The sequence below is a fragment of the Vombatus ursinus genome, unplaced genomic scaffold (assembly GCF_900497805.2).
Source record: "Vombatus ursinus unplaced genomic scaffold, bare-nosed wombat genome assembly UNPS02014959.1, whole genome shotgun sequence".
NCBI lineage: Eukaryota > Metazoa > Chordata > Mammalia > Diprotodontia > Vombatidae > Vombatus > Vombatus ursinus.
The window spans coordinates 1140590-1157475 of NW_020954737.1; the positions used below are offsets into that span (position 1 = coordinate 1140590).

Sequence of the window (16886 nt, forward strand, 5' to 3'; positions counted from 1 at the left end):
TTACTTTCTTTATTTTTCTTGAGTTTTTTTGTCTGTGTTTTCTTTCATAACATGACTACTATGGTTATATTTTGCATGACTACGCATGTATTACCTATACCAAACTGTTGTCTTCTCAGTGGGGGTGGGTGGGCTGGGAGGAGGGGGAGAGAATTTGGAACTCAAAGTTTGAAATGTTGGAAGTTGTTTTACATGTAACTGGGGAAAAATAAAAAATAAAATACTTAAAAAAGGTTTAGAAGAGCAGCTGTGGAGAGTGGGACAGTGAGTTGATAAGGAAGGTATAGTAGGATTGCCTAGCAGCATTGAAGGCCTAGTTGAAGTTGTATAAAATAAATTTGTAGTGGATTCAGTCAGAACGGTTATGTGATTTTCTCCATCTTCATTCAGTAGCACGTGTAGGGGTGAAGGCAGCAAATGATGGAAATGATCCAGGGCTGAGGCTTGGCTAGGTGTTATTGATGTTATGATAAGCTTTTGACACTGTTGATCTCATTTTCCTATGTATTCTGTCCTTGTTCTCTTACACATCTGACCTCTATTTTGTCTCCTTTGCTAGTTCTCCCTTGGTCTCACACGTTAACTGTGGACACCCTTCAGGTCTCTGTCTGGGCCCTCTTCTCTTTTCATTCCATTCTCTCTCACTTCATGATATCATCAGTTCAAAAGGGTTCAGTTATCATCTCAATTATCATATATCTAGATTTAGCCTCTCTCCTGACCTACAATCATGCATCTTCAACTGCCTCTTGAGCATTTCAAATTGTAGGCATTTCATGCTCAACATGCCCAAAAACAATTTTATCATCTTTCTGCCCCAAACCCTCCACTCTTCTAAACTTCCTTATTAAGGTTCAGGGCTTTCAACCTTAGTGTCATTCTCGACGACTCATAGACAACTAACATATCCAACCTACTTTAATACCTTATCATTTCTACCTCACTATATTTCTCATATAGTGACACAGAAATTTCCTTCTTTCTACTCACACAGCTACAATCCTAGTTCATCACCTATCTGCTGGACTACTTTGATAGCCTTCTACCTGGTCTCCTTGCCTGGAATCTCTCCCCAGTCCAATCTATCCTCCACTAAGTTACCAAAGTAACTAAGAACACTTCCTACCTTTCTAGTATTCTCATCTTTTATTCCCCTCCATGAACTCTTATGACCCAGCTCCACTGTTGTACTGGCAGTTACTCAGACATAATACTCCTGTCTTCCTGCCTTTGTATTGCCCATCTATCCCCCACAGCTGGAAAGCCCTGTCCTGTCCCCTCTGCCTCCTTCACTCAGCTCAAGGCCCACCCTCTGTAAGAGTGCTCTCCTGGTCCTACCAGTTACAAATGCTTCCACTTTCAGATTATGTTCCACCTATTCTGTATACATCTTATATGTATTTGCTTATTTATATCTCATTTTCCTAATTAGAATGTCAACTCCTTGAGAAGAAGAATTGGCTTATTTTTTTAATTAACTTTTTTGCCAGTCTTTGTATTCCCAACTTAATAAAGGCCTATGACTTCATTGGTATAAGGAAATCTAGGTGAGGAAGTTGCCACATACCAATGCAAGTTGGTACCTTCTCTGCCCCCTCTATCAATGTAAGTTCACAACCTCTCTGCCACTTGCAGTCTTAGAAAATTGCCTAGAGCATCCAGAGGTTAAATGACTTATTGAGAGTCACACAGCTTTTATATGTCAGATGCAAGGTCTGATACCTGGGTCTGAAGCCAACTCTTCCTGGCTTTGAGGCCAGCTCTCTGCTGCCCTGTCTCTGATGTTTTTATTACTAGATTTTATCGAGAGACTGTCATGAGAAGTATTTTAAATATGTGAAATATTTGGGAAAATGACAGCTGGGAATAACTAAAATGCAGAAGTAAATAAAAATGAAATAGACTGAACATGGGATTGCCTAGGGAGTGGCTCATTGTTTCCCAAAATATTGGGACACATCAGTGTCTTTGCTGATAGATGGCTACAAGTGATCTACTTTCACCATTGTGGATCTTGATGATCTATATTCTTTCCTTCCCACTCTTTCCTTTCCACTCCCTCATAGTGGTATATATAGATACATGTGTATATATATATATGTGTGTGTGTGTGTGTGTGTTTATGTATGTATGTATGTACATCCTCTTTGGCTCTGAGATTATGCTAGGATCCTGTGTGCGTATCTAATCCTCTGTATCCAGTCTATAAAATCATGAAGCTATGGGAAGCACACAGGCTTGGTCAGTCACCAAATCAAAAATTCAGGAAGCAGGGAATAAGACCTTAAAATTAAAAGGATTAAATTTAATATAAATAAAATTAAGTGCTGCCTTTGTTGCTTGAGGGAGAAGGGAATTGTTTACTGAACCAGATGAGTTCTGAGAGCATTTCCAGACATGCACCAGAGGCCTTTATGATGTATCCTCTGTACCTAGGCACTTCCATCCCAAAACTTTTATTAAGTGTAAACTTCTATAAAGGTTGTTATAACCACTAACTATTGATATCACATTTCTGGTCATATCTATACTAGCCAAAAAAACATGGTACTTACTGAAATTCCATCATCTTGCTCTTTCAGCGCCACACTTTTGAACAATATTTAGCCACCATGATAAAACAAGACAGCTGGTTAGGTCAGTTCTGAAACAATTCAAAAAGAGCCATTAAATGCTTACATTATTTAAAGCCAATTTGTGAAGGGATTTGAAACTTATGTTAGTTATCCTTAAACACAATAGTCTGGTAAATCAAGATTTTCACTTTTTTAAAAATAATGAGGAATCTGAGACAAAGAAATTATTTTGTTGACTGCATGATTTCCTACAAAATAGTAGCTAAGCCTGTTAGAATTTCATTGCACAAGTGACTAGTCTGCTAAAAAGTACTAGCTTTACCTTTAATTATTTGACTTAGTATCAGCATTGATTTAAGACCTGGTTCTATTCTAGAAACAGAAGGGAGAAAAGGTTGCATGGTACCTTCTGTTCATTTGGCTCTTGCTCTCTAGAGAACTTGTTAGTCATAACATTAATTCCTTTTTATGAACTTAAAGTATCTGGTTATTCCCTGAAAGTACATCTTTAAAAAATTTTTTTAAGAAAATGAAAATTCTATTAAAACAAAACAAAAGAAAACAACTGAACAGTCTAAGTGTTCATCTGGCCATAGTACCTGGAGCTATAAATGTATTGCTTCTATTAAAAACTGAAATGAAATCAAATGCTTCATCTTCAATAAGAGAAAATATGAGTCCAGAGGTCAACTTGAACCAGATTATATTGGTCAAACCCTTAAAATCTATTATTTGCTATTGAGATTATTTGAACATTTTCTGTTGAGATTATTCTTAAGAGTGCCTGGCTTGGAATGAGGAAGATTCGTCTTCTTGAGTTCAACTCTGGCCCCAGACACTTACTAGCTCTGTGACCCTGGGCAAGTCACTTAACCGTATTTGCCTCAATTTCCTCATCTGTAAAATGAGCTGGAGAAGGAAATAGCAAACCACTCTAGTGTCTTTGTCAAGAAAACCCAAATGGGGTCATGAAGAGTTGAACACAACTGAAAAATGACTGAACAACAACAACAAACAAAATTCATCTTTAGATGATTTCTGCGATTCTTTGAATAATTCTGTGTCTCAGAAGTGGGGCTGTTGCTCCTTCAGTCATCTGTTCATGAAAACAAAAAGCTCCCACTTGTTGTGTTTCTATTATAGTTTTAAAGTGAAAATTCTTGGTTTCACCAGTCCAAGAAGTTTCATTTCAATAGTTTCACATTTCTTTCCTCCAGGATTTGCTACCAGAACTCCAGAGGCAGCACCAGGCTTTTATAGGAATGAATTACCAGCTGTGAGACAGAGAAATCAAGTCCATCATTTACCAGGTGAAAATGAACATTACTGTTGACCAAAAAAGTAACCCTAACCATAGCTCCACTATCACTTTTTCTCCATCTTATCTCTTTACCTTCAAAGTTTTATCAGTGTTTATTCTCTAGGAAACTTAGGACTCTAACATTAGTTAAGGTAAATTTTCCTTATGCAACCACTAGAACAGTAGATCATGACTTTAAGTAGACTTTGGACAACCCATGAAATCTACTTAAAGTCAAGATCTATTGTTCCAGTCATTGCCTCAGGAAAATTTACTCTAACTTATTTGAATATGAAATATGAACACAAAGAATTGTGTGGAATGTTTAGAGATTTCCATGAATTTTAATTGGGTTGTTTTTCTGCCCTCTCCTCCATCTGCACAAGCCATTAAGAAAACAAAGAGAGTTCAATAAAGTAAAAGGCCTGAAAAACCAAGTAAGGTTTTCTTGTTTTTTCTAAGGTGGATATACCTTGCAAAATTCTGTCCTGACTTCACAGTGTAATAAAATAGCCTCTGTGAACCAAAACAGTGGTAATAACCTACTGCAAGTATTTTGGCCTTTCTGGACATGAGGTGATGAAATAAATGTCTCAGTAAATACCATTGAGAAGAATAGCAGTGAGAGGTGTGCCAGCTCCCTCTGGGTCTCAATCTGGTTCAAGTACCTTTTGAGCATCTGTAACAACCACAGGAATCAAAAGAACCAAAAAGGATTTTAAAAAATATCTGAGACTGAGAACTCTATAGCCAAGGCTGTATGTAGCTTGATAAATTGTAATTTAATTGGAGTATAATGCTTGACCCTTATAACCAAAGAAATAACCATATTTCCTAATGATTATGAATATATTGATACCAATTTATGAATAAAAATTTAGAAATGTGCAAATAGAAAAGAATTGGAATCAGTGGTAAGCTGTGCCAAAGCTGTGAGAAATAGGTTCAGATATCACTGTACAGGAATTTAACAATTTCATTGGGGCCACATTTAATGAATTTCAGAAACAATATTGGAAATGAAGTTAGAGGAAGAATTGTCCATATTTAACTATGCCTGTCATTAGAGAAACTGGTTAATTAAAAGGCATTTGTACTTATTGTTTATATCATCCTTATCACCACACTGAATTTACTAAGTCCTTATTACTCTTTGATACTATGTTAAATGCTATATGAAATGATTTCTTAGACATTATCCTTGCATCCTAGTAGCTTACAACCTGAGGCTAACAACACTAACATACATAGAAATAAAGGCCACTAAACAACTTCACAAACATTAGACAGGTACAGAAATTTAATATATTAATGATTTATTAACGTTGTACCCATACAGGTAAGTGTGACTATATATATATATATATAAATATATATGTATATATGCCCTCTTATATACATATGGCTACACACATATGTAGACACACATATGAGTCATGACAGTTGCACAGAGGGATTCGTCTTATATACAAAAATTTTAAGAGACAGCATTGTGCTAGAGTAAATTCCATCAGTTGATGTGCCTTCTCTCACTACCTTCTGAGCCACTCCTTATCCAGTGGGAATGGGGCTTCCTTGAGGATGACTGGAAGGTAGGGAAGAGCACAGCACCTCAGGGACTTCTGTACCCATTGCTGGAGACCTCTGTTGGCCCCATTATCTAATTGTCTGTTTATTCACTCAGTACCCCCCCTTTTGTGCCCAGGGCAGTTGTTTTGCTTTTCCTGTTCTAGTTCTATTATTATAAGTTTTATATAAAGACAAAGTAGAAGCAGGAGGAATTCACTATCTTTTTCCAAAATAGTCAGGAACTCAGAGCTTTGCATAGATCTTATTGATCCGCATAATTCTCATTTTCTATTAAGTGATATGTTTTCATTGTATAACAAAATAAAATTAAGCGTACAATGAACACCTGAGTTCAAATCCTACCTTAGTTACTGTATATCTTTGTAACTCTGTGCAAGTCATTTAAGCTCCTTGTGCCTTTGTTTACTCATCTGTAAAATGAGGGTTTGGGCTAGATCACCTCATAGGCCCCTTCCATTTCTAATTCCAGTTTTCTACACGATTCTATGCCACAGGGCAAGACTTATAGCCAAAGGAAATCTTCTTGATCATTCATCTAAGTCTACCTGTAACTCACAGACACTGGCAATAGTAGCTAGATTTATGTTTTAAGTAAGACCTCAAACTTTTCTCTGCTTTGACTCCTGAAAGGCTAATTTAAGTATAGAATCAAGAAAATTACTAAGTACCGAGTTGAAACTTAGGCATCCTCTAGCTGTGTCAGGAAGTCCCACTTATCAACTTGTAAGCTGTTTGATTAGCCTTCTGGTTGAACCAGAAATATTAAGGGACTTAATTTCATTTGACCAGGATTGAAGAAGATATTTCCCACATAGATTAAGATGGCATCCTAGTTCTACTCAAGAATCAAGCTGCAATGTTTTCCAGTGCATTCATTCAAAAATTTATTAAGTAGCTACAAAGCGCAAAACATTTTAGGGAATACAAAAATGAGAAAGACATAGTCTTGGCCTTCAAGGAACTTGTGAACTATATTTTGGAATGTAGCCTTATTCATTATGGCATGAGTCACTTTAGCTCACTAGACTACCTCCTTCCCAGCCTTCTGTTTGAAGACAGGATGGTCTAGAAGTACAAGGGGGATACATAATTACATAGCAAGTTCATGATCTCACTCTGACTTGGAACCTCACCATCACCTGATTCAGGCCTTAATCTCCAGGCAAATCTCAAATTCGGCATGTCGTTTTCATTCCCTTGTATTAATGTATGTCAGTTTTGATTCCTCAAACTATCTTGTCAATCAGTTGCCAAGTGTGTCATAAGCTAATCAGGTGCAGTGGTTCCCTCAGCCCCCTTAGACCTAATCCAAGTAAGTGAACTCTACCTCTTTGTGGCAAAATGATTGTCCCTCTCTGTTTTAGATCAGTACTGTTCAAGCAGTATTCCATAGCTCCTTTGTATTACACCAAGAGTTCTCTAGAAACCCATCCAATCTAACCACACCAGAGTGGTAGGGAACCTTGCTGCTGAGAATAGCAATCCCAGAATGAGTTTTATAGTCTCCAATTGAGATAGGTTTATGGTACCTCTTTCTAGTCAAAGGGTTAGAGAAGGTGTGATGAGTGAAACTGCCCAACATGACTTCTTCATCCCTGCTCACTTTAGGCAGAGTTTTGAGAAAGTACACTGCCCCAGCAAATTGGGAGGAATTGCTGTTCCAATTTCCAGGGCCAGAACCATACTTAGAAGTGTTATTACTTGAAATAATTGGCTCTAAGTATGTCCTCAAATCAGCCTTTGTGGAGGAACCCCCAACACTGGTCCAGTGTGCAAGGTTCCAGCCTATTGCAAGGCTACTGAGGGAGGCAAGGAGGCCACTGCCCAGAGATGGGCAGGGTGAAGCCTTGGGGTTGCCTAGTATAAATTTTAAGCCCTCTTAATTTTAGTGGCCTGGGGGAAAGAACTAGTTATCCTTCTCCCAATGTCTTCAATCTGACTCAACAGGGCAGAAAGTAAGAATGATGTAAGTATTCTGGCCCAGGAAAATAAAACAAGGTTAGAAAAGTGGTCTTTGGCATAACCAAGGTTGCTAAGTTACATCCATATGGAAAACAAAAGATATAAATAGTTTTCTTTCTGAGCATCTCCTGTCTACCTTTCTCCTTTCTCCTCTAATTTATCTTTCTGTCTGGCCACTTACCACATTCTTTTCTCATCCCCTTCTACCCCCTAACTACTTAATCACCCTTTTCTAACCTATTCCCTAATTATTATATGCATTCCTAGCAGCTCACTTATGAGTGCACCACCACTTTCATCTACCTTGCTTCACCATTTGAAGGTAGAACCCCCATTGGCTCCCACAACCTTGCTCTTGTCCCCCAGAGAACACTTCTAGTCATACAGCTGCAGGGTTGGACCTGGGGGGAACAGAAGCAGGAATGTGGCATATTTTTAGGAGAAATTTACTCAGTAAACTCTGTAGATTAACAGATAGAAAGTCGAACAGATCAGCTGGGAAGAGAGAATTCAGAGTCAGGAGAGAAGCAGGTAAATTTATTAGTAGGAGTGAAGTGTGGGTTGCAAGGAAGATGAAAGAATGTTCATCACTTCAATGTATGTGTGCATTTGTTGAGATCAGGTTTAGAGGCTGGGATTTGTCCTTGTATGGTCTATGCGCTCCTCTAATTAAAGTCTGCAGTTTACCTTTGAGATAGTCAAAAATAAGATAAGCTACAAAAGGATATTATTCTGGGAATTAATGCTATATATTATGCCCTACTGATATGTGTATGTCTTTAAAAATCCAAAGTTATGAAATAGATAAATTAGGGAACAATTCTTTCCATTACAAAATAATTATTTGCTTTATAAAAGAATTCATTGAAGGATTCCTTTAAGTAGCAAGCTCTCTAGTACCTCTAGAATATAGTTCAATTTATAAAAATTTACTGTATATAATATTTTCTGGGTCATGCCTATTGAATATAGCTAAGCACACTAAGTATCTACTTGGCTTCATTATATTTTGATAGAGAATGTTTTTTCTTTCTTGCATTTGGCACTTAATATAAACCAAAACATTGGCTTCCTCATAATCTTAGTAGAATTCTTCTATATTTGTTCATCCCCCTAGGGACAACTGCCTTCCTGATAATATCTCAGTAAATGCTGGTAAGAAAAGTATTTTATTTGATTTTATGCAACTGATTTAGCATATAAAATCATTACATCAGAGAGTTAGAAAGGATTTTTTAGAAATTATCCAGTCCATTACCTTACTAAAGTGAAGAGGCTCAATTTAATCTACCTTGACATATAAGCATATGTGCTATTTGAAGGCCCTCTGGAACATATAATTCTACAACCACCCTTGGTAACCCGTACTCTTCTTTAGCAATTCTCACTGTCAGGAATCCTTTCTTATGTTTAATCAAGTTTCTTTTTTATTCTTGTTCTATCTTCACTGGTGATGGAAAACTATTATCAGCTTCTGTATATTAACTTAGATTTGATGCTGAAATAAGGTGATGGGTTAGGCTTCTCTTTCCCAATTTAAATATGCTTCATTTCACTGACCACCTTCATTTTCATTTATTCAAACCTTCTCTGTTGCCAACATCACTATCTGCTGTTTCTCACTTAGCCATTACTTTTCCCTCTATTTATTTAATCTCCTGATTTCTTTCCCACACATCAAATCATAAAGACTATATCATACTCTAAAGTCAGGTTGGATTAGACAGAAATGACTTGAAGACTAAGTAATTACTTTCAACAAAGCAAGTAATTGTGAGGTACTTGTGGGCTAGTGAAAAATGGAAAGATTTGGAGTCAAACGACCTGAATTCAAGTCTAGGCTCTGCCATATCTCTGCGACTTTGGGCAAATCATGTAACCCTTCTGGTCTCAGTTTCCTCTTCTGTAAGAGGAAGAGGTTGAACTAGGTGAATTCTCAGCTCCCTTCTAACTCTAAATCTCTGATCCATCACTTTTTATGTCTGGGGGGAAAGTAGAGAATATACATATACCTAGTGATGATATTGTTATCAAATTAAAACTTCTGAAGATAGGTGGTAGGCTACAAATGGTGAAAAAATCCAGTTCTCTTCAAATCAAAGAGGTGATTAATATTTTTGAATCAAATGTACTATTGTTATTGGTAAATTGTACAATTTCTTTTCCATCTTTATCACCAAGAGAAAATACTAAGAAGATGGAAGTGGCAATGTGGAATATAAAGTATACTTTTTGACTAACTGATGAAGTTCTATTAGGCATTGATAATCTGAAAAAAAAATTTTTAAAGCTCTTCATCCCAAACTTTGAGGAAATTAGTTTCTTAGTGATCAAGTGCCAAGTTTTATATAGCATTTTTCTATGTAATTTTTTCCCATAAGAAAGAGGTGTGGGAACAGATTTTTTAGATTTTTCTTAATAAATTACCCAAAACATTCATGTAGAATTTGTCAACCAAATTTAATCTGCCAAAGATACATATATGTAGAACACGGACACATAAACAACTAATGGGGAATGAATCCACAAGGGTAGCATGAGATGTGCTAATGCTCCAAATGGGTGGTAGTTTTTAACTATGAAGGAAGGACAGGAGTAAAAAAGAAATTATGAGATTGCTGCTCAGGTTGGGTAGAGTGATGATAACTGACAATGGAAAGAAGGAAGAACTTTTCACCTCTTCTGTTTCTGCTGATTTCTCTGCTAAGGAGAGAGATCATTGGACTAGAAAAGATATATAAAATGGCTAATAGGGAATTAAAAGAATAAAATAAGAAAGGTGATAGTAAGAGAATATCTATGCCCCCAGGTGAGTTCCTATCTCTAGGCCTCAAGAAACTACATCCCAGGTTACTGAAGAATCTGGCACGTGTGATTGCTGTGCCATTGTGATCACTGAAAGATCATAGAAAACAGGTGAGGTTTCACAGGACTGGAGAAGAGAAAATGTCCCAATTTTCAAAATAGGAAGGACAGAGGAGTCTACAAACTATGAACTTCATTTCTATTCTTAGTAAAAATATAAGACATATCATTAAAATGAGTTATAGAAATTATAACATGACTTTAGTTCAGAAATCAATACAATCTGATCTTCCTTGCACAACACGTAAAAGTAAACTATTGGGCCAACAATAACTTTAATTTATGCTTATGGGCCTTGTTAAAAAAAAATAAAATTTATACCATCAAGCTGAGCTCTGGCCTCTGCAAATTAGAAGGTATCCCCGTAGTCCCGTAGTAAATTGTTAGTCCAACTTTTTCCAAAGGAACAGAAGTGCTTAGTATGTTAATAGTTACACAATATTAATTGTTGTCTAGGACTTGTAACCAAATCAACAAAGGACTTTTTGTCTGCTGAGACATATATATGGTCATTATACAGAATCCTTCCTTATAATATAATTTTACCTTCTATATGTATAGTTTTATCAGATAGATAGATAGACAGATAGATAGATAGAAGTAAGAGACTTTCCCCCCTGAGTTATAGATACATGAACTGGTAACAGTCACTAGGAATCATTAGCTTTACCATTCTGTCTCCCTATCATCAGTTTGGGAGATCTTTGAAGAAGCATCCTAGGGAAGTTTATATAACCCATCCCTGATGACCTGGAGGAAGAGAGCAGATTTTAAAACAAACAAAGAGAAAGAACACCTTTCTGAATGCCAAAATCATTCGTGGGAAGTTCCATATTATCCGCAGGTACAGTTCCAAGTGCTAGAATATGAAGAGGAAAAATAATTATGTTCTCGCTGTAAGCCCTTTCAATATGGGAAACAGAGATCTGTTGAGCTGTATAGGAAAAGCCATCTGAAGATGTGGGTTGTGGGAACAAGATGCCCTTCTGCCCCCAGAGTTGTAAAAGAGCTGTAACATTGTCAATTAGGATTCCAGAGTAACCTGTCCCTCTCAAGGAGCTGAATCATCTTCTGAGGAGGATAACTGAACAACGGGAAACAGGAAGTAGAACTGAGCATCAATGAGAAATGATCAATTCACAGCGGTGTGAATGCCGCCCACATTGTTGCTTAGAACAGAGGGTAGTGACTGCCTTGTAGCAAGGACACAGGATGCCTGCCAAGAATGGAGGGTAGGGATAGTGGAACACTGAGACACTGACAGGAGAGAGTCTAGTGAATAAGCAAAACATCAGAAAGAAGGAGCATAAAAGTTCCTAGCCACAAACAAAAAAGCAATAAGGCACCGAACTATTAAAAAAGAAGTAAGGCCAGCCTCCTCCCTTTTGCTGGGTGTCCATCCATGGCAGTATTGCAAGTTATAGAGACTATGGAATATCCTGTTAGAAAGTAGCCCACTCAAAGAGAAAGTGGGGGTTCCTTTGACTCACTATGGGGATGGATATTAGTCATTTCTGTGTAAATAAAATGGTTGTATGATTTGAAACCCTGTAAGCCTGAGTATTTGTAAGATTGTACCACCCTTGAGGAGAGTACCAAATATTAAAATTCCCAGGTTCTACTTGAGTGGTGGTAACAAGCCAAATGAGTCCCCAAAGTATTATGTGTCAAGAAGAAGTCTCTAATGCACTTCTGTAACTAAAATCTCCCCAGGCCAGGCCATCACTGGATTTTCACAATATGAATGGGCCTCCAAGAGCTCTACAGGGTTCTATTATCAAAATGCACAAGTGCCATCTAGTGGAGAAATATACAAAAGGGCGAGCACACATTAAAATTGTTGCATTACAATCATTAGCATTCATTTATTCAATCAACAAATATTTATTGAGCTCTTGTTATGAACAAAGCAATATCCCAGGTCATAAATGAGACACCTCTTTTACTAGATGACCTCTAAATTTCGTTCTAGACCTAAATCTGTGATCCTATAATCCTATGAGTAGATCTCTCAAGTCCTTTCTAGCATTAAAATTTAAGGAATATAAAATACCAGCATCCTTCATCTCAGCAATTTTCACTTGCATTATCATTTATAGTCACTGACACCTGTTTCTCTTGGCCACATTACTTTTTCCTAGTATAGCCCTAACTCAATCCCTTTCAGTGTTTCTCTTTATCATTCCTTCTTAAATGTTCCTTTCTACTCCCTCTTGGTACATCTTTACTGTTCTCTCCACTGACAATTTACCAGGCATTGAGAAGAAAATTGATTAGTAGTCAACCTGGTAGTCTCTAACCCCATCTTTACTCTTTAGTCAACATAGTGTTAAAGGTATCTTAGCTCCTACATCAGCATTTGGCAGATGGTAAAAGTTATTTTTATTCCCAAGAAATTGTGGGATGATTGAGTTGGTTCTGGAGACAGAAGTAAAAATCCATTTGGTTCACTTGAGTTGAGCAATGTTTTACATTTGAAAGGTAATGTTCAAAATTTTACCCAGTCTCAAAAAATGTTCTTTTTACCCAGTTCTTAGGGTTTACATAACACATCTATTTTATCACTGCAAACAGTGTCTAGACTTGTAAGTCTTACTCATCAATCCAGTCTAGTAGTTCTAGTATACAACTGTCCTCTCTGATGGGATTCCTGTGGCAATAGGGGGTACTGAAATAAGACACATTCTTACAGTTATCTCTTTCTTTAGGAATTTGATATTTAATAGTTTAACTAGTTTAGATGATCTTTGCAAAACCTTATATTTCTAGCAAGAGTTTGAAACATTTTGTCCAGTGGCCTATCCAGTATGTCACGCTCAAAGCTATAGTAATTTGAACATCTTTCAGGATCTAACATTGAATGCTATGAATTAATGAGATGCTAAAGCTTAGATATTGAGGGAATCCATCAACCTAAGATGTTTTTCTCATGTTTGGTAAATACAAAGTGATGTTAGTAATATAATATATAGTTTTTGAATTAGTGATTGCCTCATTAATGACCAAGTCGAAATCACTTGTCATTAGCTTCTAGTACTATATTTTCAAATGATACTCTAAAAAATCCCAAACTCAAAGTAATATAATCAAACTAATAAGGATACAAGAAAAATATAAACTCAAATTTTCAACATTTTAGAATGAGCTGGAATATTTCCACTTTATTAGTGATAGTTAATATTTTTATACTGAGGTCAAAGAATGTCTTGAAAACAACCTAATCCTTCTTGTCATACCCAACAAGGGCTTCAGAAACTTATTTAGCTCTTATCTTATTCCTTGTTTCCTGTATGACCTCACGCAAATTCTTTAACCTCTCTGACCCTCATCTGCAAACATGAAAGGCTTGTATTTAATGCCTTCTAAGGGCCCTGCCAGTTCTAATCCATTCAACAGCTCCCAAAATGATTATTGGAATCTTATTCCAATACTTCATTAAATCTGTGATGAGTCCTTCCTCACCTGGGCAGCCACTCCATACTTTCTCATTTGGTTTAATTCTTATCCTTGTCTTTCCATAAATCCTCCATAGAAAAGATACCCAATATGGTGAAGAGCTTTCTTTGGTGCTTTTGATATTTGAGGCAGAGAGTGGGACACAAGTGTAGTAATCAAAAGGTCTGTCTCTAACCTCTCACTCTCATGACATGGCCGGAGTCCACTTCCTTTTCCTTGATTATGTTCTTGATGATGTCTTTTATGCCACTTTTCAAGCACATCATTCATTCTTTAGTGTTAAACTACAGACTACTTATAACCACCATGCATACTTTTATTTTCCTTTAGGTCATCTGTCATCTTAAGTCTTCTAAGATTGCAATATTTCCATGCTTTACAATCAAATAGCAGCCCCAGGAGAACATTGGTGTTTAAAAGATGGGCCTTTGTTTGAGCAGATGACTTGAAGTCATTGGAAGGACAGCATAATTTCCTCGACTATCCAACTTGATTTATTGTAGGCCTATTTTATTATCTACAAGCGGTACCTGTCCATATTTCCTATGCATTTCTTGTACATAAAGATAAATTAATTAAAAGAACTGCCTGGCTAACTGCATGCCATAGAGTGGAAAATAATGTTTTTCATCAATTTTATTTTGCCATTGTGAGTGGTCAGATTACTCTCTTTCAAGTGACTATAGATTTCATTGAGGAGACTCTGTAGTATTCTGGAGTTTAGATGGAATTGGAAAAATAGTATTTGTGAATAAAAGATTTTGGAAAACCTAACTATAAGGAGGGAATATTTCTGTTCTGATTTTCTATAAGCCTTCTCCATCACACTGGTAAATACCTTAGTTAAACAAATGATTCCCTATTTTATATCTTGTCTGATGTCTATACTGAATGGATCATTGAAGAAAGTTGAATATGTGGTTACATCTGTCACAAAATCTTGTATGATTTTAAACATAAGCATGTGAGATACTAGGATTGAACAGAGGCTTTAAAGCAGCATTCTTTTCTACCAAATAAAATGATTTTAAAAAATCAACAAATAAGCACAATGGGATCTAATACTCTATATTTCTCATTCAGTTATGTGACATTGAAATGTGATCTACTATAGAAAAATCATGTGCAAAAGCCTGCGTGTTCAGTTTTCATGTTCTCATTAAGGAAACTCTCATTGTGTGTACTGTTGCCTAACAAAGAATTTATAGAGAGGGGAAGTAGATAAATTGGTTGGTAAGTACTAATGCCTTCACCTTCTTTTGATTCTATCTATAATCTTTCCCATTCTCATGGAATCTTATCTTCTGTGTGTTATCTTGAAAACCAATCAATGAATGCCTTTAAAATCTTGTCATCTAAAGCATCTAGTTCTTCTTTACGTATTTAATCAGGTTCTCCTCTTTTTCCTACTATAGTTGAGTCTTACCTCAAGCTTCTTGGCTTGATGTGACTTCACCAAGCTCCCTGTACATTCATTTCTTCTGAAACTGCTTTTCAACTATTTTGTAATTGTGATCTTTAGTTATCCTCTGTAATGTTTTATAAATGAACTTGTATTCCAGACTGCTGTTTCCCTAGGCTGCTGGGTCTCTCTGCTTAACAAAGTGATCAAATATTTGCTGATAAGTAATTTTGGGGTCATTTCAACCTCCTCGTTGTTTTCATTGGCTAAATTTGTTTAAGAAATGTCAAGGAAATCTTTGCTTTTTTCTTTACTGCCCTTACTTCTAGCCATTTCCAATTTTAAAAAATCAACAACTTGTTTATATAGATCAGATTAGAGCTACTATAATTATGTACAGTGTCTTCTTTTTCTCTTTATCCTTCTCATTTCTCACTTATTTTTTCATCTTTGTTTCAAGTAGTCAATGATCCTAGTATGTATAGACAGCTGATTTTAAAATGTCAGCAATGCCAGTAACCAGCTTGTTAAGCTATAGTAGCATCTATAACCTATAATGTAATATATGATAGCATCTATGAGCTATAATCTTACCTGTTAAGTTATAATAGCATCTTCTAATTCTCTTTTAATGAACATATTCATGTTATATAGGCATAAAGCTTTTGAGTAACCAAAAAGTCTTTGAGTTCTTCATTTCTTGGCCCAAAATTATATTTTTCAACATAATTTTTTGTTCTCTTTTCATTTTCTCACCCTCCCATTAAAGTCATCCAGATATATGTTGACTGTCAGGAGGGGAGCATGGTGTAGTAGAAAGAATTCTCTGTTTGGAGTCCAATGTCCTGGGTTCAGATTCCAACTGTGACACTTATTACATGTGTGACCTTGGGCAAGTCAATTACCATCTCTGTGCCTCAGTTTTATCATCTATAAAATGCAGGCATTGGACTAGGCATCTTCTAAGGTTAATTCAAATTCTATATCTATGATACAACGGTCTTAAGTTGTTCATAAAATGTCTCCATTCTCTACAACAGATATTGGCATAATAGTAGAGCCTTCTAGAACTTGCTTTCCATCGTTAGATCTTTCACAGAGGAGTACACCCCTATGTTATAATGAAGAATCAGTTTTTAGAATCTTATGGTGTACAGTTGGGTTCTAATCATCATAATTCCCATCTTTCCTTTTTTAAATCAGCAAATAGCATAGATGTATCATTAACATGCTACCAAGATAGTTTCATAGAATCATAGAATGTTATAGTTGGGATGGCTTTAAGGATCACTGTCCAAACCCCTCATTTCCTAGATGGGGAAGCAGGCCTACAGAGGCTGTGACTTGCCCAAGGCCATATAGCTGAGTAGTAGTAGAGAACTAGAATCCAGTTCTCCAGACTGCCAGATCAGTACTCTATATACAACGTCATATTATCTCTAAACAGTAAAATAAATCCCAAATTATTTTTTAAAATACTTGTTAGAAAAAGTAGAGTTTCAATGAAAAAAATCAATCCGTAGACTTAATAAAGTATAGAATATAAAGTATAAATATTAAATATTAATAAAACATTAAATTTGAAATAGTTCTAAATTGTTCCCCTTCAGTGCCTTTCTTTATGCCACAAATGAACATTCCATCTGAATTGTTTATGTGTTTCTCATAAACTCTTTATGCCCATCACTAATAAGAGGAAAGTTTTTAAGTCAACAGTGGGATTTGTGTGGCTTCA

General features: G+C 36.2%; 1 protein-coding gene and 1 long non-coding RNA gene across 5 annotated transcripts in view; one reads left to right on the forward strand and one right to left on the reverse strand.

Moving 5' to 3' along the window:
* The window catches only part of STXBP5L (syntaxin binding protein 5 like), a 407770-nt gene that overhangs the window by 324612 nt on the left and 66272 nt on the right, over window positions 1-16886 (forward strand). The window lies entirely within an intron of this gene.
* Window positions 1-16886, reverse strand: part of LOC114030483 — an 88963-nt gene that overhangs the window by 10251 nt on the left and 61826 nt on the right. For all 3 annotated transcript variants that reach the window (XR_003567614.1, XR_003567613.1, XR_003567612.1), the window contains one exon: window positions 2556-2644. This is a non-coding gene — a long non-coding RNA (uncharacterized LOC114030483). The remainder of the gene's footprint in view (window positions 1-2555; window positions 2645-16886) is intronic.